Raw genomic sequence first — 22791 nt, 5'->3', positions numbered from 1 at the left:
GGGATTTTTGATAAAGCAGTAAATACACTGTCAGTAAGAAACTGATTTCTTCCTTTTTACAGAAATTTCAGTTGCTAGCTTCATTCTCAGATTTCATGGGGATGTCCACTGGCATGCCTTTTTTTAATTAAAATAAAAATTAAAATATATATTTACATGATATATATTTTTATGTCACTAGATTATCTGATAAGAAGTGGAATCTCTTTTAGAAATAACCTTAGAAAAATAGAAGCTTCTGTTTTATAAATGTCTCATGAAATATGTTGCATCTCATCAGCTTTCATCTGTGACTCCTACCTTCAGAGGTAGGAATAAGGCTAATAACATCAACTATGGAAGAATATGTAGTAGGAAAGTCTGTTAAAAATAGGTCTCAATATTAAAGGGTAGGGAATGAGTGATGACAGAAGAAATATTACTATTGAAAATCACTTTATTGCTTTTCAAAAATTGGTTTTAGATTTTAATAATTCTACCATTTTACTTAACATTTGGATGTAATTAAAACGTAATTTGAAATCTGAGTAACATTGTGACCCACTTAGGTAATGCATATTGGACTTTTGCTAAAAACTTACAGAGCAGGTGGGTAGCTAACAAGAAATTACTAAATATCATAATTGCTATATGTGTTGGAAGCAGATTATTAATATAACAATTATCTGGTCAGACCTTATTCATTTTCCATTTTCCAAGGAGGTACCATTAGATCCTTAAAGTAATTGGGGAGATCAAATCAGATCAAAGTCAAACTGAAATTCTGAAGTAAAATATTTGTGATTGGATTTTACTCTGGGAACTGTGAGACTAATGCAGAATCTTGCCAATGTAACATCATCATTTTGTCTCCTATACATTCAAATACATCTACATAGATCAAGTTGCACCATGATCAATGACTAGAAGTCCAACAAATTTGATTCATTTTGTTTTTTTCTATACCTTCCACCAATGTAAGCCATATATTCTTACTACATTTCATAAAGAATTTGACAAATACTGACATAATTAATTTTCATCATTATAATGTAAGAGAAGACCTTTGAACAGCAAATGTCAGTCAGAATTTTCTGTTACAAAATGTGGATGCAATTGTACTACATACATAACAAAGGATCATATAAATTCTAAATCAAATAATGAGACAAAATATTGGACATCAAAAGTCGAAGGAGAAGCAAAGTGATTGAAAGTTTATCGGCCAGAAGAGAGGATTATTTACATGAACCAGAAATTAAGCTGTTCTTTTAAAAAAAATACATCAAAATTTCTTTCATAAAGGAAAGAGGAGCGAGAAGACCATAATCAACTGTTTTATAATATGATGCTAATTTTCTGGTTAATTTTCAAGTCAAGCAATTAGTTTTTAAAAAAACACACTAAATAGCCTCAAAATGACTGTAAATTATTTGCAATTTCCTGTCATCAGCCTTTCTGATAAAAGCAGAATATGACTCAATATTCTGTAGGAAATCTTGATGTCACTTAACTGTTAAACTCCATTTGGCCATCTGTACAGTTTCAGAGTTCCTCAGTGGAAAAATAGAAAAATGGCAGCAAAAATTACCTTTGTGCCTTCTTCCAAGGCCTCTCGACTCTACATTTATATTCCTTGCTATGATTCTGCTTACTCTATGCTCTTCAACTTGAATTTGGAGAGTAGGGAAATGTCGACAGATCCCCTAGTATCCATTTCCTACCACCCTCTTCTCAAGTGTCACCCTCAGCCCCAATCCTCCTGACCACCAGGATTTACCCAGAGATGAAAACAGAAGGTAACAGACAGGACTCAACTCTGTGTGGAACATCTGTGCTGGGGTGGGTGCACTTGCGGTATTAAGGTTGCAGGTGTCTTTCCAGAAGGATAGAAAAGGTCTACTGGGTTCTGACAGACAACATGGAACTCAAGAGAAGTTTCTAAGTATGATAACGGCCTTAGGAATGAAGAAAGAGACAGTCGGTCTTGGATGTATAATTTTCTGAGTAGATTATCATGACACTAAATCTATCCCTGTATAGTTGGAGTAAAATTAAGTTTCCCCTTTCTTTCCCTTATTTCTTTCTGCTGTATTTTCTGTTACAAACATTCAACTAAATGCATTCTGGAAATAAGCTTTCACAAATAAGCATCTGACCATTCGATGAAATATTGTTATTTTCGTCTTAAGTACCCTCTAAATGTTTGCACAATGCTTCTATATCCTAGATGATACAATGACAGTTTCCATTGCCTCACGCTCAATATTAAAAAGCCAGAGCTGGCTTAACTAACCATCTAATTCCCAAGTGATATCAATTCAAAGGGCTCCTGGCTTCTGTTCTCTAAAAGAAGAATATTCTTCTGCCCTTTATCCTCACTTTCCTTTCATCCCTTAGAAAAATACAGAAAAGGTAAGTATAGACAATAGGTAAAGTCACAGGCGAAAACAAACTAACATTAAATTTGACTTATTAAAAATAAACCCGATTAATTACTTTCTTCACAAACGAAGATAACAGATTTATATCTAAGAAATAAAATATATAATTTTGAGAAAATAATTCTAATTCTTGGCTTCATAGGAAAGAAGAAGAAGTGAATAAGGTAAGAATAACGTCAATGACCCTGCAAAAGGATTTAGGGAAAATGGAGAGAGGTAGAAAGAAAAATCCTAGTGGAAACAACAGAAAGGAAAAATCATTTTATGAATCTAGGATGATAATTTGGATTTATAAGAAATGTATATGGGGCCGGCGCCTTGGCTCACCTGGTTAATCCTCCACCTGTGGTGCCTGCATCCCATATGGGCGTCGGGTTCTAGTCCTGACTGCTCCTCTTCCAGTCCAGCTCTCTGCTGTGGCCCGGGAGGGCAGGGGAGGATGGCCCAAGTGCTTGGGCCCCTGCACCCGCATGGGAGACCAGGAAGAAGCACCTGGCTCCTGGCTTTGGATCGGCGCAGCTCTGCCATTGCAGCCGTCTGGGGGGTGAACCAACAGAAAAGGAAGACCTTTCTCTCTCTCTCTCTCTCTCACTGTCTATAACACTACCTGTCAAATTAATTTAAAAAAATAAGAAATGTATATGATTAACATATACATTAACTATTTTCACATATGTTTAAAATGAATTTTCTTAATAAATGTTTATGTTAATCCAACAGCAATCTAATTATAATTTCTTTCATTATTATTGCTTTAAAAAATAAAACTAATCTTATCACTATTTTGATATTATCCATGAGCTCAAACTTTTACTGAAACAAAACATTTAAAGTACTACCTCAGGCCGGCGCCATGGGTCAATAGGCTAATCCTCCACCTTGCAGCGCCGGTACACCGGGTTCTAGTCCCGGTCAGGGTGCTGGATTCTGTCCCAGTTGCCCCTCTTCCAGGCCAGCTCTCTGCTGTGGCCCGGGAGTGCAGTGGAGGATGGCCCAAGTGCTTGGGCCCTGCACCCCATGGGAGACCAGGATAAGTACCTGGCTCCAGCGGCCATTGGAGGGTAAACCAATGGCAAAGGAAGACCTTTCTCTCTGTCTCTCTCTCTCACTGTCCACTCTGCCTGTAAAAAAAAAAAAAAAAAAAAAAAAAAAAAAAAAAAAAAAAAAAAAAAGCACTACCTCACTCATATCCTTGTCTAATTTAAAAAGAATTAAAAAAAAATTTGTCTGAGAGCCAGCATTGACTTCTCATGCCTCCTTTTTTCTTCTGTTTATTTTAGTAAGATCGTACAAATTCTACACTCTGCTCCATAGGACGAGTTTCCTGGAACACTATGACTAAAGAACCAAAGTTCTTTCTTTGCCAAATTTTGTAAATTTAATCTTTTGAAATTCTTCCTTTCTCTTTAACTTGTTTGCAGTTTTATAAATTGACTCAATAAAAAACAAGACTCAAATAAGACTTTATTTGAAACACCCTGTTTTTATTGTTTTATTTGAAAAATCAATATCACAGAGAAACTTGATATCACAAAGAGAAAGAGAAAAGAACCAATATATTTTAAGGTCTATTACATGCAAACATGGGATTCATTTAAGAAGTGATTATTTAACATTGTACAGGTTTCGAAGCAGATTCATCCAGAAAAAAAAAAAAAAAAACATAAATGTTCCATTGATGGGATTTCTCAAGCAGAGGAGACATCTGTTTCTACAGGTTACCTGAGGATCAACAAGATGACCGACCACATTTCCAGAATCACTCTTTTCTTTAATACTCTTGTCAGTATACCCCATAATAATCGATGCTCTGTGAAGACAAGCAACTGTCCCAATATTTCCAAGGAGCACGGGAGGAAGGATGGGTGAACAGCTTTACATGTTAATTGCATTCTTCTTGTATCCTCTTTTTCCTCTTTTGAAATTCTTGCTCTCACTGAATTGTTGTCTTAGTTTACCATTTTTCTTTTGATTATCCTTTCTTGCTACTAAATTATGGCTATTTTTTGAGTCCTTACTGCCTGATGTTTAAAAGGCATTTCAGTTAAGAAAATTTCTCTGATGAGATAAAGGTTACTTGGCAGATTCTAATTCATGGCAGAGATCAGCTAACTATTCAGTCTTCCATACGGAGAGTTCAACTTCCCGCAGCCATTTGTGCTATGGGGAGTTTCTTACTGGAAAGTCTTCGGTTTGACCTGCGCTACTCTTGGAATTTTCACTTAAACTTCTGTGTCCTTTTATAAAGATCCTTCTCTCATTTTCTCTCTTTGTTATTTCCAGAAACCTTCACTCTAATTGCTGTCTTCCAAATTCAAATAGTACATCACACAAATATAAAATTTTATCATTGTGTCTCACAAATTCATATCATAAATATCCATTACAATGCATTCCTTCTCCAAAAAAATTGCATATAACCAATGGTGTCCTCCTAACCCTTAGAACATACAGTCAGTAACATTATTATTTTAACAGCAGATTTGATTTTCTTACTTTGAAAGACCTTAATTCCTTAAATCCTTATAGCTATACTATCAAAGAAGTGTCCTTATTTCGATTTAACAGTAAGGACATTTCATATCAAAGAGTAAAAACAAATTATCCAATGTCATACATTTAATGAGATTCAAGATATGAGATTTAGATCCTATTTGTGTGATTACAGATCCTTTGACAATAGCTGTCTAGTATTCAGTACTACTTATTGTGTAAAATTTAGGGATATCTCTCTAAAGCTATAGCTACAACACCTTTAACATTAATATATTAAGCATTTTGGGAGAAGATAATTGACTTTGGTTAGAAATGTGCATAAGTTGATGTTAGTTTTGAATGTTAATCCTCTTTTTAAAATATGAAACCTGCTTTGATTTTATATTAAACATTAGGAAATATCCCCTAAAACTTTGATGTGACAATATAATCCTAATTATGCCCAAGAAAACTCAGGATTTTTAAAGGTGTGGAAATTGAAATCTTAAGTAGCAACTCAAAAAGTTCAAAACTAGTCAAAACAGAAAACAAAAGAACAAAAACCAAAAAAGATTTATTTCATTCAAATGCTGACTCAGCTTCCTCTTATCACTAGCTTGGGCATGGTGCAGATTAAACTGCTATTTGTGAAATTCACTGAGCTAGGGGTGAACTAAACTTTCCTCTAGTTCACACAATTCTACTTTCAAGTTATCTTGTCAAAGAAGCTGACAGGCTCAATGGTGTTTCTTTATAGACTCCTTGACAAAAATAGGATGTCAAAAATCTATTCATCAAAAACTAAAACTCAAAAAAACTTTGCAGACCTTGTGTCAAAGAACATAAAATGCACTTGAGCTCATAATGTTTGAGATGCAACTGTGCATATCAACATTTCAGAGACAGTAAGTCAGAAGCAGTAGGAAATGGAAAAAGAGTCAGTTACTCCAACTGAAACCAGGCAAACAACAGCAACACTATAATAAACTAACACACAAACAAAAAATTTCTCCCAAATTCATTGGTTGTCTTTAATGATAGTTCACATACTTAACAACCTTGTTGAATACTAGTATAATACTTGATTTAGATATTATTAATAAGATAATCAAGAAAAGTAAAATTAGATACTCTTCAGTGTTATATGAGCACTGCAGATAAATTTCCTAAAACTAGATTGGATTTCAGAAGATGTTATTACAAATTTGTATTTGTGTGGACAATAAATAAGATACTGGCATGAATAGAAAAGGACAATTATTATCCATGTATATTTGTTGTTTATGATCTCTTTTTTCCAGTTAGTACTCATGCTTTCTATTTTGTTTTTGATATAATCTTATCCTTACATATTCTAAATTACTAATCACAACCCAGATCCATGCGTTATTCATGCACATGGTTGAAAGCTGATTACAGCATTATGATTGGAGATACAATTAGGACTATTACATTAGTAACACCGCTTTCTATTTTTCACAATTAAAATAGTGTTTAATTATGGTATTTTCAGTATTCATTTTTTCATTTAATAAGGGTTTCTGAGAGATAACTGCACTGATTATGTGTGCATGATAAATGTTTAATAGCACAAAATGAACTTATTTATAAGCATGTTCTGTGATTTTTTTTATATTCTCAATAGTAAACAAGTTCTATTTTTCTTGCTACCTTGCTCTTTGTATTTTTCATGGAAACTTAAAAAAAGTGTAGCATTGCCTGGAACATGCTCTTTTTGCTTATTAAATGTACATATACATTTAAATATTGTGATATACATGGTCATTCTTGGTGTACACATAATTACTGTCATTTCCATGGGCAAAGGGATTTTTGTAAGTTTCTTTTCAGATTCTTTACTCTGACAATTCATATAAGAGGGGCTCAGTGTTACAAAGCTTTAAAAATGGTGAACTTTAGCCTATGTTGTGTTTGGAAATCAGAATGGGTTCTGGTGACTATGAAGTTAGCCGCAAATCTCTTCCAGGAAGAGTGTCTTGACAAGAGTAGTTCAAAGGCTTGCAAACAGCAGTTAATTACTCTGCTACTTATTTGCCCTGGACAGAACTTAATTAAATGCAGTCAGTCTTGAAGATCTTACTCTCTTATGTCATCATAAGCTACAAAGTACTAAGTTGGCACCATGCCAAGTAGAAAAATTATGCTGGGGGGAAAAAGCAAGTGGATCTTTATTATTAAGAATAAGTCCATAAAAATGAAATCCTGCCTTTTGCAACAAAATGAATGTAACTAGAGGAAATTACATTAATATTACCCTTTTTTATTAGTTAAATAAGAACCAAGAAAGCAAATATAAGATTTTTTTCTGATGTGTGGTAACTAACATAAAGGGTACAAAGATTCCTTGTCTGTACAAGAGTGAAATTGACATCTTACAATCTGATTATTAAGTATAGCCATTTGCTACATTCCTAAGACAATGGTCTTTCCACTCTTTACATGTTGAACATTATATTTAGTGGAGTATTAAGCCTATGATTGTAAAGTAAATTGAAAATATGTTAACGCAGAAATTAAAACACAAATAAAAGAAAGCAAGAAAGAGGGGGGATGGAAGGACCATTATAGTCAGAATTGTATCTTTGAGGGGTAGTGTTATGTCAAAGCCCATGATGCTGACATCCCATATGGGCACCAATTCAAGCCCTAAGCAGTTCCACTTCCAGACCAGTTCCCTGCTAATGTGCCTGGAAAAAACAGCAGAAAATTGTCCAAATCACTGGGCCCTGCCACCCACATGGGAGACCAGGATGAAGTTGCTGGCTCCTGGCTACTCCCTGGCTAAGTTCCAGCCATCTGGCCATTTGGGGAGTGAACGAGAGGATGGAATATCTCTCTCTCTATCTCTCTTTCTCTTTGACTCTGCTTTTCGAATAGATAGATAGATAGATCCTCTGAATACAAGAATTGTTTCTTTGAAATATGTGAAGCCTGTTCTTTATATTAATAAAATATACATATATAACAGAATCAGAAATGATAAACAAATGTACACTGGGCAAGCACAGAACCCATTAAATGGCCTCTATTTGCAGCAGTACAACAATGGAATTTTTTATGATCTTTGCAAGCAATCTTTACAGAAATTATTCAACAGCATATTCTAAGATTAGCATCTAAAAGCAGCTTACAAGTGAGGAAATTTAATTGTTGGGCAAAATAAGTGAGATATTTTACATATGGTATTTGGATTGAAGCTATCATAATTCTCAAGCAATATCATTCTTCCAAATATATCATTAAAACTACTCCTCCTTATGCAAGTTAAGTCCTATGTTTAGAAAACCATAGTGGTTTAATTAATTAATTAATTTTTGATTAGTTAAATTTCTTGATTAATTAATTGATTAATTAATTTTCTCCCAGGAAAATTGCTGTAATTTTATTAGTATGTATTTGAAGAAATTTAAACATATTTTCTGATTCTTATATTCCCCCTATAGTAATAGTCATGTCTACCGTTTTCATCTCAATGCCTGTAAAAAGAACAAAATACACCTTTATATATAATCATGTTAACTATTTTTACCATGAACTACCTCTTTTAGCAACATTTTTTTCGTATTGGAAAAATTACAAGGTATGTTGCAGGCATGCCAAATACACTCAGTATATCTTCAAAAATATTAAATATTATTTCACTTATGTAAGGGGCTGGCACTGTGGTGAAGCAGGTCAAAATTTACTTATTTAGAAAATGTTTCAATGCTGTGTTGACTATCAAACTATATTCAAAGAAAATTTAAAAATTCTTGCTTTTGAAAAGGTAAGGCTATTAGGAAAGTCTCCTTAATTAAATAATGCATACAATATATATAAATTAATGAATGAATTCATAAAATGTGGTATAGAAATTCAGAAGTTTAACTCTTAGTACTTAAGATGCTAGATAAGGCACCCACATCTCATGTCAGAGTGCCTGGGTTCAACACCAGGCTCTGGCTCCTGACTTCCCAGGCCACAGCAGAGAGCTGGACTGGAAGAGGAGCATCCAGGGTTAGAACCCGGAGCCCATCAGGGATGCTGGCGCCGCAGGCAGAGGATTAACCTAGTGTGCCACCGTGCCGGCCCCAAAAGCAGACATTTCAATCTTGCTGGTTGTCACCAAGTGTTCGTCTCATTTCACCTTCCATTTCTGCCATGTTCTGCCTGCTAATTTTCCTTGAATAGCTGGACACAGTCATCTATGTAGGACCTGTGCCTTGTAGTGTGGCTTGAGGAGTGAATCTTCTCTTTCCTTTATTGATATGCACATCTGTTCTACTATTCCCTTTTCCTAAGATTTTACATGTTACTTGAAATTGTTAAGATGTTTCATTTCCCATGGTATAATTACCTTAATTACTTCAAGTCATCAGTAAACTTGTACCATAAATATTTCTATGCCTGTTGTGACTTACGACAATTAGCCAGATGGTCCTCCTGTGGATGCCCCTAACTACCTGGCTATTGAATTTCCTGTTCTCGCTCCTCCATTGTATTTTCCTCTACCAATTACCCCAATGAAATCACCACACACCGTTCTTCAATGCAGAGCACTCGTCTCTGCATTGGCAAATTGGAATTTTTCTTTGGGAAGCATTTCCCAGTGTGTACTTGTAACTGAAATGCGGAAGGCAGAATGAATGTTTGGGTAAATGACTAATGGAGAGAAAGAGGAAAAATCCATAGTATGACATTCAGTAATTTCTGTTGGAGCCTTTAGTGACCCAGACAGGATCTGTTTCCAATCTATCTACCTCTCAGAATTGCAAAAATATCAGGGACATTTGCTTTTTTCTTTTCTTCTTTTTTTTTTATTTTTTTGACAGGCAGAGTGGACAGTGAGAGAGAGAGACAGAGAGAAAGGTCTTCCTTTGCCGTTGGTTCACCCCACAATGGCTGCAGCAGCCAGCGCGCTGTGGCCAGCGCACCACGCTGATCCGATGGCAGGAGCCAGGTGCTTCTCCTGGTCTCCCATGCGGTGCAGGGCCCAAGCACTTGGGCCATCCTCCACTGCACTCCCGGACCACAGCAGAGAGCTGGCCTGGAAGAGGGGCAACCGGGACAGAATCCGGCGCCCCGACCGGGACTAGAACCCGGTGTGCCGGCGCCGCAAGGCGGAGGATTAGCCTAGTGAGCCGCGGCGCCGGCCTTGCTTTTTTTCCAATTATTCAGTGCAGAACCCAGGAGCCAAATAATAGTGCACGCACACACACACACACATACACACACATACACATACTGGCTCAAGGACAAACAATGATTCTCAAAAATGTTACAGTCTAAACAGAAAAGAAGGGGTCTGTTAGGCTTCTATCTTTACTGAGAAGTTATTATTTTCATGATGCGAAACACATATTTTATTCCTTCTCTTTGATCAGCTCTCTGAATAGTCTATTTATATTATATTTACATAGGCGGGTCAGATCTTGGCTCCCATTTACAAGTCCATCCACCTTCACATTCTGTTACTTTCTTCAAAAAAGATCTGGACCTTCGGGCATTTCTATGTTCTTATAAATAGCTCTTTTGATTGTACTGGAAAAGATACTCATGCTTTAGTTGGCTATCCAGGAATCAGTTATGCCTTTTTCTCAGTCCTCTAAATAATTCACCATAACTTTCGATGAAGATATAGAAATTGGCCAGCGCCGCAACTCACTAGGCTAATCCTCCACCTGTGGCGCCAGCACACCGGGTTCTAGTCCTGGTTGGGGCGCCGGATTCTGGCCCGGTGCTCCTCTTCCAGCCCAGTTCTCTGCTGTGGCCCAGGAGTGCAGTGGAGGATGGCCCAAGTCCTTGGGCCCTGCACCCGTGTGTGAGACCAGGAGGAAGCATCTGGCTCCTGGCTTCGGATCAGCGTGGTGCACCGGCCGCAGCAGCCATTGTGGGGTGAACCAACGGCAAAGGAAGACCTTTCTCTCTGTCTCTCTCTCTCACTGTCCAAAAAAAAAAAAAAAAAAAAAAAGTAGGTAACTGATTCTTCAGTGAGATCTAAATGAAAAGTCTAGCGTACTGATACCTAGCACACTTGATTTCCTTATAAATGGGGCCTGTATGGCTGATTTTTTTTTAAGGATTCATTTATTTATTTGGAAGGCAGAGTTACAGAGAGGCAGAGGCAGAGAGAGGGAGATATCTTCCATAAGCTGGTTCATTCCCCAAATAACCGGTGCACCGCGCTGATCCGAAGGCAGGAGCCAGGTGCTTCCTCCTGGTCTCCCATACGGGTGCAGGGCCCAAGCACTTGGGCCATGCTCCACTGCCTTCCTGGGCCACAGCAGAGAGCTGGACTAGAAGAGGAGCAACCAGGACTAGAACCTGATGCCCATATGGGATGCTGGCGCCACAGGTGGAGGATTTACCAAGTGAGCCACGGCACCGGCCCCTGCAGGCAGCAGTTTTATCAGCTATGCGCCAGCTATGGCCCCAGTGTGTGGATGATTTATTTATTCCCATTTCTGTGTGTCCACTCCAATGAATGATTAAAAAAATACCTGTTGATCATCCTGTGTTGAAAGAAAATGCTACTTTCAAGAATTCTTACTAGTGTTTCAGAAGTGGGAAATTAGAAAAGGATATTTTCAGAGCCTTACAATTTGATATGGAGATTATCAAGGTATACATTGTAACACAAGGAAGTGAAATGTATTAGGCAGCAAATATAACCTAATGGTTTTGAATTGATAGTGCCATAAAGTGCGAGTGCTGCAGTAAGCACTGATAAGAAAAATTAGTCTCAATAAGTAAGCTTATCAAGGAATGTGTATTTACTGAAACAGTTTTTGCCAAGTCCCCAGATTATTTAGCATAGATATGAGGATATATGTTTCATTTTAGAATTAGTGAGGACAAAACAAATAGGCATGTTTTTTCTCAGAATTGTATTGCAAGAATAAGAACTTATGTTGAGCAAAGTCTCACCACCTTAGTTATACAATGTCCACAACTGCTTTAACATGAAGCAACGCAAAAAGGATGGGCTACTAGAACCTCAGTAGTCCTGGCTCCCAAACTATTATACCACTGAAACAATGGTAGCATATGTTTATCTCTGGAGTTATCGTCATGTTAAAAAGAGAACTTCCAATTTATTTAAGTTCCTGATATTAAAGGCTTATATGAGTCATAATCAAGCATAATCTATCTAATATTAGGGTATATCAAAAAGTTATGGAAAATGATAATGAAAAAATTACATATGAATCTCAAAATTTATGATCACCAAAATAAACATATTTTAGTTCCATTGTTCCATGAACTAATTTATTTATTTTTCTTTTTTTCTTTTTTTCTTTATTTATTTTGACAGATAGAGTTAGACAGTGAGAGAGAGAGAGAGACAGAGAGAAAGGTCTTCCTTCCGTTGGTTCACCCCACAAATGGCCGCTGTGGAGAAGCTACGCTGATCCGAAGCCAGGAGCCAGGTGCTTCCTCTTGGTCTCCCAGGAGGGTGCAGGCGCCCAAGCACCTGGGCTATCCTCCCCTGCCTTCCCGGCTCACAGCAGAGAGCTGGACTGGAAGAGGAGCAACCGGGACAGACAGAATCCAGCTCCCCAACCGGGACTAGAACCCGGGGTGCCGGCGCTGCAGGCGAGGATTAACCTAGTGAGACATTGCACCGGCCCCCTATTCATTTGTTTTTTAATATAGTGAGAACAGATTTAATGTAGTTCATAGATACAATTATAAGAATACAATTATTCTTTCCTTCCTCACTCCTTCTCTCCTTCCCTCCTTCTTTCTTCCTTCCTTTTAAGTTTTGAAATAACACATTTTTATTTTATGTCGTAGTCAAAGGCCCAATGATGCATTAAATAATAGTTCAACAAATAAAAAAGTAAAAAGAGCACAGTTCAGCAAGAAATGAGGTCCATTCCATGAACTTCTTAAAGTACCATAATGTAAGACCACATATATGACATTAAAAGTTGAGAACGTTTATTGTTATTTTAAATGTAGACTTCCTTATTTTAAATCTCAAAATACGATGTTTTTCCTTAATTTGTTTACAACATAATCACATCAATGTGAATTTAATATTATATATAGGAAAGAAAATGAACAGCTTGAATTAATACTTTCCTGGAATGCTAAAGCAAATTAACAAAGTTACGGCTAATTTTAAGGTTATCTATATTTTTTCATTCATAGTCTCACATTCAACCTGTCAAAATCAGTGTATATTTTATATTAAATAAGCATTGAGATGGCTGGCTTAGTATAACAAGTACTGTCGGGGAAAAATAGCATTATGTTAAAGTGTGAGATTCTCTAGTGAAGAAATTACATATTGTGTATAGTTGCATCCCTAGAAACTAGAAAAAAAAAAACGTAGTATGTTGCAGCACTGTAAAACCTATATAGTTGTTAGTTAATGAATACACATGAATAAACGGTTGAAGGAAAGGCAGACGAAGACTGATATTCATCTCCTAGCTGTCCTGTCTCCAGCCTGAAGTAACTGGACTTACTACTGAGTCATTAGCAGCCCTGCCTTCCTGCAGAGCCAGCGCACTGTGGTGGCACAGGCTTTAAGTACAGGAGAACGTGCTTCCTCCTCAGGGTGTCCTACCCGCCAGAATGCATGTAATGTGCCTCGCAGGAGCAAGCTCAGACTTCATGCTCTGATCAGCACTAAAGAGGAGCTTGTGTTTGGATTTAACGGTCTGTGCTCCTTACCTTGAAATTATCAAAATTTTATCTAAGAATTTGCGTCTTGTAAGTGAATTCTAAGTGGAAGAATTGGAAGGACATGCTCCTTGCAGCTTGAAGCCCCAGTTCTCAAGAGGCCTGGCCCCGACCATCTTCACAGTAAGCTCTGTTGCCTGCTCCCTAGCAGGTACCCAGTTATGCAATACGCCTTAAAGAAAGACCCAAAGCTTCCCTGAAGAGGGAATTCTGCCTGTGGACAAAGCCTCAGTCTGTGACCCAGAATTCCTGGCCTTTCCTTCCTGACAGCATGCTCTACACATTTCCAACTTGTCTGGCCAGTTCCCAGGATCACATATTCTATAAATAATAGATCTTCTACTGCTTCTCTTTCCCCTGCTGAAGTCTGACACAGCATATTAAATTCTATAACAGAAGCATTTAGTGAAATAATTCATTTTAGAGCAATGAGCTATGTTGAAAGTGGATGTTTATCATTTGTTTAAAAATTGTGTCTTTTAATTTTGAAAAAAGCCCTAATTTTTTTTTGGTTTTATTTTCTCTACCAAGAGAACAATCATGAATTTATGTAATCACATAAATGTACCTGAACAAAATCGCCCCATTCCGTTTTTCCCACCTGGAAGGTCACTCACCTGGAACAGCCTGGACTTCCTTTCTCCACTGATCTCTATTTTCCTTCTCTGAACAAGTGTCTTATGATCAACATTTCATATAAGGTAAAGAGTTAATTTATGTCGATTAAGACTACAAAATTCTAAGTTAGTCCTGAAAGTGTCACAATTTCAAATGCCTATAAGGAAGTCTGTAGTCAAACTAAGTGAATGAAGTAGGCAAGATAGCAGGCTTATAACAAGCAGCATTTGCTGTATCTAAGTTTTCTCTCTCTATTTTCTGGCTAATATGTAGATTTTCTTTTGGTTTGATATTCTGCAATTTATATTATGGAAAAATTATGTTTAATTCCATTTATTGTACTTAAGATTACTGAAAATCTCAAAGTTAATGTCATTTGAAAACTCCTCAAAATTTGAATTTAGCATAAATACAAACATTGCCTCTCTCAGTCAGGTTCTCTACTTCAGAAACCTCCATTAGACATAGGTGAGACTGCTCTATAATAATCAAAATATTTTGACCTGGATTTCATATTTTTCTTCACTTTTTTTCTGGGTAATATTTTCTGGTTAATTTTCTCAGCTCACTCTTTCAGTTCCCTAACTATCTCTTCAGCTTTGCCTGTTCTGCAGTTATACTATCCAAATAATTTTTATATTTAGAAAGTGCATGCTTTGTTTTCTGAAATCATAATTTGGTTCTATATTTAATAACTTTCTGGCAGTTTTTGGTACCATATTTTTTCTTACTTTTTTTTGCCCTAGCATTACCTCTTGAACCCCATATTCCACTACCCCAAATATGCCTTCTATCACTCAGTTTTACTCAGCTGGACCAGCTTCCTTTGTCTTTGCACATATAGCACCTCTAGGCTGTGGCACTTCTGATTTACTCTGCCTGGAACATTCTCCTTGCTCGCTCATCTCCATCAGATTCCATTAGCCTTTTCTTAGTGAAGCTTTCTCTGACATAAAATGTAACACTGAAACCATACTCTCACTTGGAAATTCCTGTCCACTTGCATGCTTCACTTTTATCCATATGGCACTTTATCATTGTATGTATTTTGCTTTACATTGGTCACTTACTTCTAGATTATAGATTCCATAAAGATGGTGTTTATGGAGTAGTGGTTAATTTTCATATCTTTAATGGTTAGAAAAATACATGACATAATTGGTCCTCAAAAGATATTAAAGTGAAATAAATATGTTTTGTTGCATGAATATTCTTCCTTTTTGATTCTTCTTTAAGTATTTTAAAGACAATTGATAACTAGTCTGATACTTCCATTATCTGCAATTCTTGAAGGTGCAATGCTGCCATTAGTACTTTAAGCTAAATTATTATTAGGGCATTGGACCTAAATATTGTGGAATTTTTGTGACATCGTTTTTTTGTTTTGTTTTGTTTTGTTTTCATTAGAAAAGCTTTATATTTAATGGAGCTAATCACATGTTCTGTATTCCTGGTTTATATATATATATATATATATATATATATATATATGTATATATCCCTAAGCTTTATATTTTTCTTTACTGGAATCTTCCAAGAACTGAGTTGAGGAACAGAGAGGTTTTGCTGTTGATCCAAGAGTTTCCTCAGAATGTGATCATTTATGTTGTTCATTTCTTAGCTTTCTGGAAAGTTTAAATTAAAAGCTTTGACTCAGGGAAGTAATAAGCCTACTGTTTGAAATTCTCAGGTCAGGGCTTTGTGGTTGTTGTTATTGTTTTGGCATTTATCTTTCATTTTCTTGGATCTCAATCAGATGCAGATCAGTGTCTCTGTGCCTTTTGTCTCCTTTGCTGGTGGAAAGACTGATTGTACTCAAGTATTTGATGATAAAAGGTCTTTTTATGGAAGGCTCATGTTTTTTTTTTTTTTCTTGTCTTTTACATATTCATCATCTTGTCTCTTATCTCTCTGTGGCCTAAGTAGGCAAAAATATAATTTTAGATACTATGCATTTAATTGACTTTGTGGAGAAATTTTTATCATCTAGCCAATTATATTGTCAGAAACGCCAGCCTGTAAATTCCATCTGTATTAATTTATCAACACTTCCATAAAAGAGCATCACAAACTGGGTTGCTTTAAATAGCGATCTACTTTTTTTCTTAGTTCTGGAAGTTACAAATCCAAAATCAATGTTTTGGCAGGGCGACGTTCCTGCTAAGGTTGGAATGGATCTTTCCTTCTTCAAGCTTCTTTCGGTCCCATAAGTTCCTTGGTTGTGGCTGCTTGACTAATCTCTGCATCCATCTTCACACAGCCCTTTCTCTCTCTGTTTCTCAGTCTCTTCACACAACATTCTGCTTATTAAGATACCACGCAAGATGCAGTTAGGGTCCAACCTGCCACACCCACTCCCAGTAAGACCTCATCTTAACTTATTATCTGTGATAGCCCTATTTCTAAGTAAGGGGGCACTCTGAGGACTTCAATAATAATAGCAGCTGAAGAAAGAAGCTGCCAATTAACTCACCCCTATATGTTCATGTTAATACTGACAGATCCAAACTTGTCAGACTATCTGATTTACAAGAGAACCTACATATTCAGCTTTACATTTGAAATATTCTGATTTTTAAATGTTGACTGCCAATCACAATTTTAAAATAATGCCATAGCCAATATTGTTCAGGTTACTCATACACAACAGTGAACTGGGTTTGGTTTGTAGGCTCTTGATATGCAACCTCTATAGTAATATGGATTATAATAGATCACTTATTCAGTGATTAATATGAATTAAAATAGAATACTCTTCATACTTGAAAGGACTGTGAAGTAACCCAATATGTGTCACGAGGTGGAAAACTAAAATGTTTTTCTCTTTACTGATAAAATAGCTCCTCTGGCCATGACTTGGAATGTATTCATCATTATTTTACACATATTCCTAAGAAATTGGCCAGGTTTTCCAGCTTCAAGTAGACTTAAATTAGGTTCAGTCTGTGAGAAATTTGAGGGCTGTTGCTAGAGGAAAGTGCAAGGATAAAAATGAGAAGTGACAGCCCTGATAGGAAGGGATAGACAATTTCAAAAGCAAATTTAAGAATTCCAAATACCATAGCTATCTGGTATAATTTGGTGCATTTTGGAAACCTGGAGGGTTTCATGATTATGGTTTTCTGTTACAACTCATGTCCTAAATGTCTACTTTAAACATGAAAACAATTAAGTTATAATTTTTTTGAAGTAAGAACAAAAATTGAGATATATTTGAAAGCACTTACAACACTCAGGTGATATACTGAGCCAAGAAAGCTGATACCAAAATGCCTCCACATTGGCTCTTAAGGACTGTCTTGTGCCTCCAAAGTGTGTCCACCGATAGGTGGTGCCATACTGTCACATATGCCAGTAACTATAGGAATCATGGCTAGCGAATCAGAGACGGAAGAAATTTACTGTCCTTACACTTTGGAAAGGATCTGTTCTGATCCCATATGTTGCTAAATATGTCATGTGTTACTCCTACTGGTACAACGATTTATCAAATAAAGTTTCTTCACTTTAAACTATTATATACTTGAGAACAAGCAACCTAGTTTTTTGAATAATAGAAAAACATGCAAAGTTCTGTAATGTAGACTCAGGCATTGGTTTAAAAACCACAACATCTGTGTTTTATTTTTCATTTTTTCCATAACTCGATCAGGCAAAACACTAAATCCCTCTGGGAATCTAATATTTGATTTGTAAAACAAATTTCTCTATCTGTAGATTATGAACCATTTCTTTTTCACATTTTATGAATCTTAGGAGGCTCCAGTCCATTTTCCTTAAAAAACTAAAACACACTCAGATAAAATTACTTGCATGGAGTCACACAACCAATTTTTGTCCAATCTGCAAATGAAATCATTTTCTTATTTCTAAGTCCAGGCCACTATTCTACTTTAGCTGATATTGCCACAGAGTATGTGGAAACTAGTAATCCTTGAGAGAAAACAACTTTGACAAAGAGAAAGTCTGGTAATTCAGGAAGAATGCAATTTTCTTACGTTGAGTGTGTCACTGCTTTAAGGAATGTATTTCTATCTAGAGTTAAGTCAAAGAACTAATTATGCATTATCACATATTATATAAAGCATTATATGAGTCAATTAGAACTGACAAAAATTTCTATGGAAGATTATCTGAATTGCTTATTTCTCTTTCAAAGTCACTGAAGGAAAATCACATTGCAATTGAAATGTTCTAAAAGACTATACAGTCTATCACACTTTCCCTACAACATTATTAGTCTCTTGCTGAATTTCAGCAAAGTGACATCTCCCTTTGCTTCTGTAATTCCTGTGAGGTCACTTAAATTCCAGATGCTGTTATTTTGCAGCTACCAGAATCAGAAAACACCTTCAAAATGGCTAAAATTACAGAACTATAGCTTCAGTTTTTAATTAGAATTGCCATTGCTTATTTTAAAATAATTGATGGAGTAGTTTACCTAAAACATCCTATTACAAACGAACAAACAAAAAATACAAGAAAAGAACACATTTCCCCACCCACAACCTCATCTCATATATTGTGATATAGTTTTCTAATTCCACAGCTGGCTGAACGCTCAGTAATCATGCCAACAAATATTTCCAAAGGTTGCTTTGTCTTTGTTTCTGATTCATGCAATAAATCTTTGTCCCCTTCTCCATGAAATTTTCAGGTCTGTGAACACTTGGAGGTGACAAAGGGGATTCTATATTGATAAATCATTTACTCTAAACTTAAAGGATAAACATTGTAAACCTGTTCCTTGCTATAATACAATAGTATAATAAATGTGGCTCAATTATGTGGTTATGTTACACTTTTTCAAAATTGAGGCAAGTGCATTTTCTTTATTTCCGAAGTGATGTTTAAGAAAATTTAGCTGAAAATATGACTTGTTGCTGGGAGATTATTTAAAATGGACTCTTGTTACAAGATTCTGCTGCTGACTAGCTATTTATTCTAAGTGGCTGGAGAATAAAAATAGTTCCCCTGTTGTTTAGTAGTTTTCTTTGTGCTAGATACTACACTAGACCCAATATATATCATTTATTTAAAAAAACAGCGTATGAAATGGGTATTTCTTATTATTGTCTTTGCCTTATAGGTGAGCTAACCAGGACTCAAATAAGTTGGTTTGCCTGAGCTTTCAGAGGTAGTATGTGGCTGTGATAAGATATATTTCTAAATTTATTTTTATTTTTTGATTGACACATAACAATTGCATGTGTTTACAAGATAAAATGTTATATTTTGTTTCAAATTTAGTTTACCTATTAATTGCATATTGAATAGTCATTAAAAATAATTCCCACTAAATATTGCCCTGAGGCATTAATTATATTAGTATTAGTAATTAATAATTGAATATTCTATAGACCAAACATACTACACTACATAAATTTGAAAATTACTGCTACTACTTTCATCTTAAGAAATTAAAATAGCACCAATAGGTAGCAACAGGTATAAATGTGACTGAAGACAAGTCATATATACTTCTTGAGAAACCATGGTGCTAAAAGTCCACACTATAGTGTCACCATGTTACAGGCAATAATTTCAAATTAAAAGAGTATATTCTGCGCCGGCCGTGGAGGCCATTGGAGGATGAACCAACGGCAAAGGAAGACCTTTCTCTCTGTCTCTCTCTCTCACTGTCCACTCTGCCTGTCAAAAAAAAAAAAAAAAAAGTATATTCCAAGGGGCCGGCCATGTGGCCTAGCAGTTAAAGCTGCCACCTACACACCAGTATCCCACATGGGTTCCATTTTAAGTCCTGGCTGTTCCACTTCCCATCCAGCTCCCTGCTAATGCACCTGGGAAAGCAGCTGAGGATGGCCCAAGTGCTTGAGCACCTGCAACCACATGGGAGATCTCAAAGAAGCTCCTGTCTCTTGGCTTCAGCCTGGCCCTACCCTGGTCACTGTTGTCATCTGGGGAGTGAACTAGCATATGGAAGATCTCTCTGTCTCTGTCTCTGTCTCTCTCTCTCTCCGTTTCTCTGTAATTCCACCATTCAAATAAATAAAATATATCTTTGAAAAGAAAACAGTAAATTTAATGTTGACAATTTGCTGAGAATTGTGAAATATTTCTTTGCTGGTTTTAAGGTACATTTCAAACTGTTAAGGCCAATGGTTTAACATTGCAGTAAAAGAAACTACCATAGGAATCCCAGAGGTGGAAACAGCCAGGCTACACTGGCTCCAGTATCTATAATTTTTCAAAATTCTGGTTTTGTTTAAATTCCTGGAACCAGCTATTTATTAGTTACTTATGTTGGATAACAGAGTATGTGAAATGTATCTTGTTGCCTAAGCTGTATTGTTTCTTTATCTCAGATTAATTCGTTTAGATACAAAGTTCTTCATCAGCACTATAGAATCCTCAAAACATTTATTTGGAAAATTTTGGGGAATATGGGATTTTGGAAAATGTGGGATAATAGGATATTTCACATTTCATGAGTACCTATTGTTTTATCACAGTTCCCTGTTTCCTTGGATATGCTGTCTGTGATTTTTTTTTTTTTTTTTTTTTTTTGCTTTTCATGCAGATGTGTAACTAGGGAGATAAGAAACCATGGTAACCCTGTCTTACTCAAAGAAAAGAAGTTGAATGCAGTAATCCCTTGGTCTCTAACATAAACCAGTATTATGGTGCAGTGTAAGCTAAGCCTTTCCTCATAATATATATCATTAGCTCCATCATAGTGGTTTTTGTTGAATGTCTACTCAAAATCACTTCAAAACTTGAGAAAGTTGTAGAAGCTATTTACAGATACTTTTAAAATCAAATCTCACGTCACTAACATAAATTAGAATTTAGATGACTTCTATAATAGAGAAAATACCAAACCATCAGAGACAATTGTTATTTGTAAAATTTCATCTAAAATAAGTACAGTATCAAGCTATAAAAATAATTTTGTAAGAAGAATATTGCCAATTTCACAAAAGGGCAACAATATCAGCATTCCTTTCGGTAGGCTGTTACCATGTCATTTTTATGAATTTTTTGTGTTTTATATTGGAGGACAGTTACTGTTTGTTGGAATGAGAAAAAAAAAATAGATGGTAAAAGAAATCAGATGCAAATTGTACTCCCCAGACTTATCCTCTTCTGATTCTTAATGAAGAACTGTGTGGAGATTGGTCCCAGCAACATTTCAGAGCAGATGAAGTTTGTCTTCACCTCTTCTCTTACTTTCTTTGTCTTCTTTGTTCTTCTGCACTACTATGGCTGTGCCAAATAGCAAGATTCTAGATCAGAAGTCCGGGCCATGACAGGGCAGGGGAGGGGTTTGTATTGGACAACTGTCTGTAAAATCTGTTAACTGAGTTAATGTGGATGGTGACCCAGCGAAGTCATATTTGCCTTTCTTTACATTCTTTCAGTGGCTTGCTGGGGGCTGATTCAGCTGTTCTGAACCACCATGCCAGAACAAGATCTCAGACAAAGCTTTTGTTTCCCAAGTTTCTCACTGAGCCCTGAGGCGCCTCAAGAATCTTAGGTCAGGAAGCACCTTTGTTGCAGAAAACACTAAGTGTACTTCACCAGCTTTGAGTTCAACCTAAAAATAATGTTAACTACTACTGCAGGAGCAGGATTGCCTATACTGGTTGACTCTGCACGGTTAGCCTAGCTCTAAGTCCATGTTACCTCCAAGTAACAAAATAGAGATGTTGGCACAGTGGTTCCATGCAGCTTGGGAAGCTTTTTGTATCCAATACTGGAGTGCCTGGGTTCAGGACCAGACTTATCTACCAATTCTAGCTTCCTTTCATAATACACTTTGGGGAGTAGCAGGCAATGACTCTTGTGGTTAGTCCCTGTCACTCACATGTGAAACTTAGATTAAATTCTAGGCTCTTGACTTTGGCCTTGCTCCATTGTGGGTATTTTGAGGGTGTCTCTTTGTCTGCCTTTTAATTAAATAAAAATAAATAAACAAAACAAAACTTAAATACAAATAAGGATATTTTCGTGCAAAAAATTAAAAATCATGCATAAGAGTCTTCAAAAATTTCGTGGAAAATGCACATTCTGAAAAACCTATGCATGAATTTCAATTTTTTTGCACCAAAATAAACATATTTTAAATCCATTTTCTGTGAACTTACTGAAGTACCCTTGTATTAAGAACGATTACTATTGGCATTATTCAGGCAAAATGAGGGGTTGAAGGGTAAAGCTTTGGAACACAAATAACTTCAGACTCACTTCAAATTGTCTAACAGTCTTGTGAATTTTAATGCAAAACTAGTACTAATTATTCTGCATTTTAGTGACATTTAGAGAATATGCACATACACTTTATAAAAAATTGATTGTTTCAGAGAGATGGAAAAAAAAAACATTTGTTGTTTACAAATAACAAGGTTTATGTAAGCTATAGCTTCCCAGAGAATGGAAGGATGCTTATTACATGACAAAGGGAAGGCAGGGATGAGAGGGAAGGAAGTGAGGTGGGTGAGTTGTCTAGCATTTCTAGGTCTGACTTTCTGAAAGTCCTACTCAGGTGCACTTACTCACACATACCCATAACTGGCAGGCACTTGTGCAGGCCAGTGTACCGTGTTGATCTTTTTCCAGA

Source organism: Oryctolagus cuniculus, chromosome 3 (assembly GCF_051225735.1).
Source record: "Oryctolagus cuniculus isolate XC-2025 breed Fujian yellow rabbit chromosome 3, ASM5122573v1, whole genome shotgun sequence".
NCBI lineage: Eukaryota > Metazoa > Chordata > Mammalia > Lagomorpha > Leporidae > Oryctolagus > Oryctolagus cuniculus.
Note: the sequence above shows the minus strand (reverse complement) of the source record.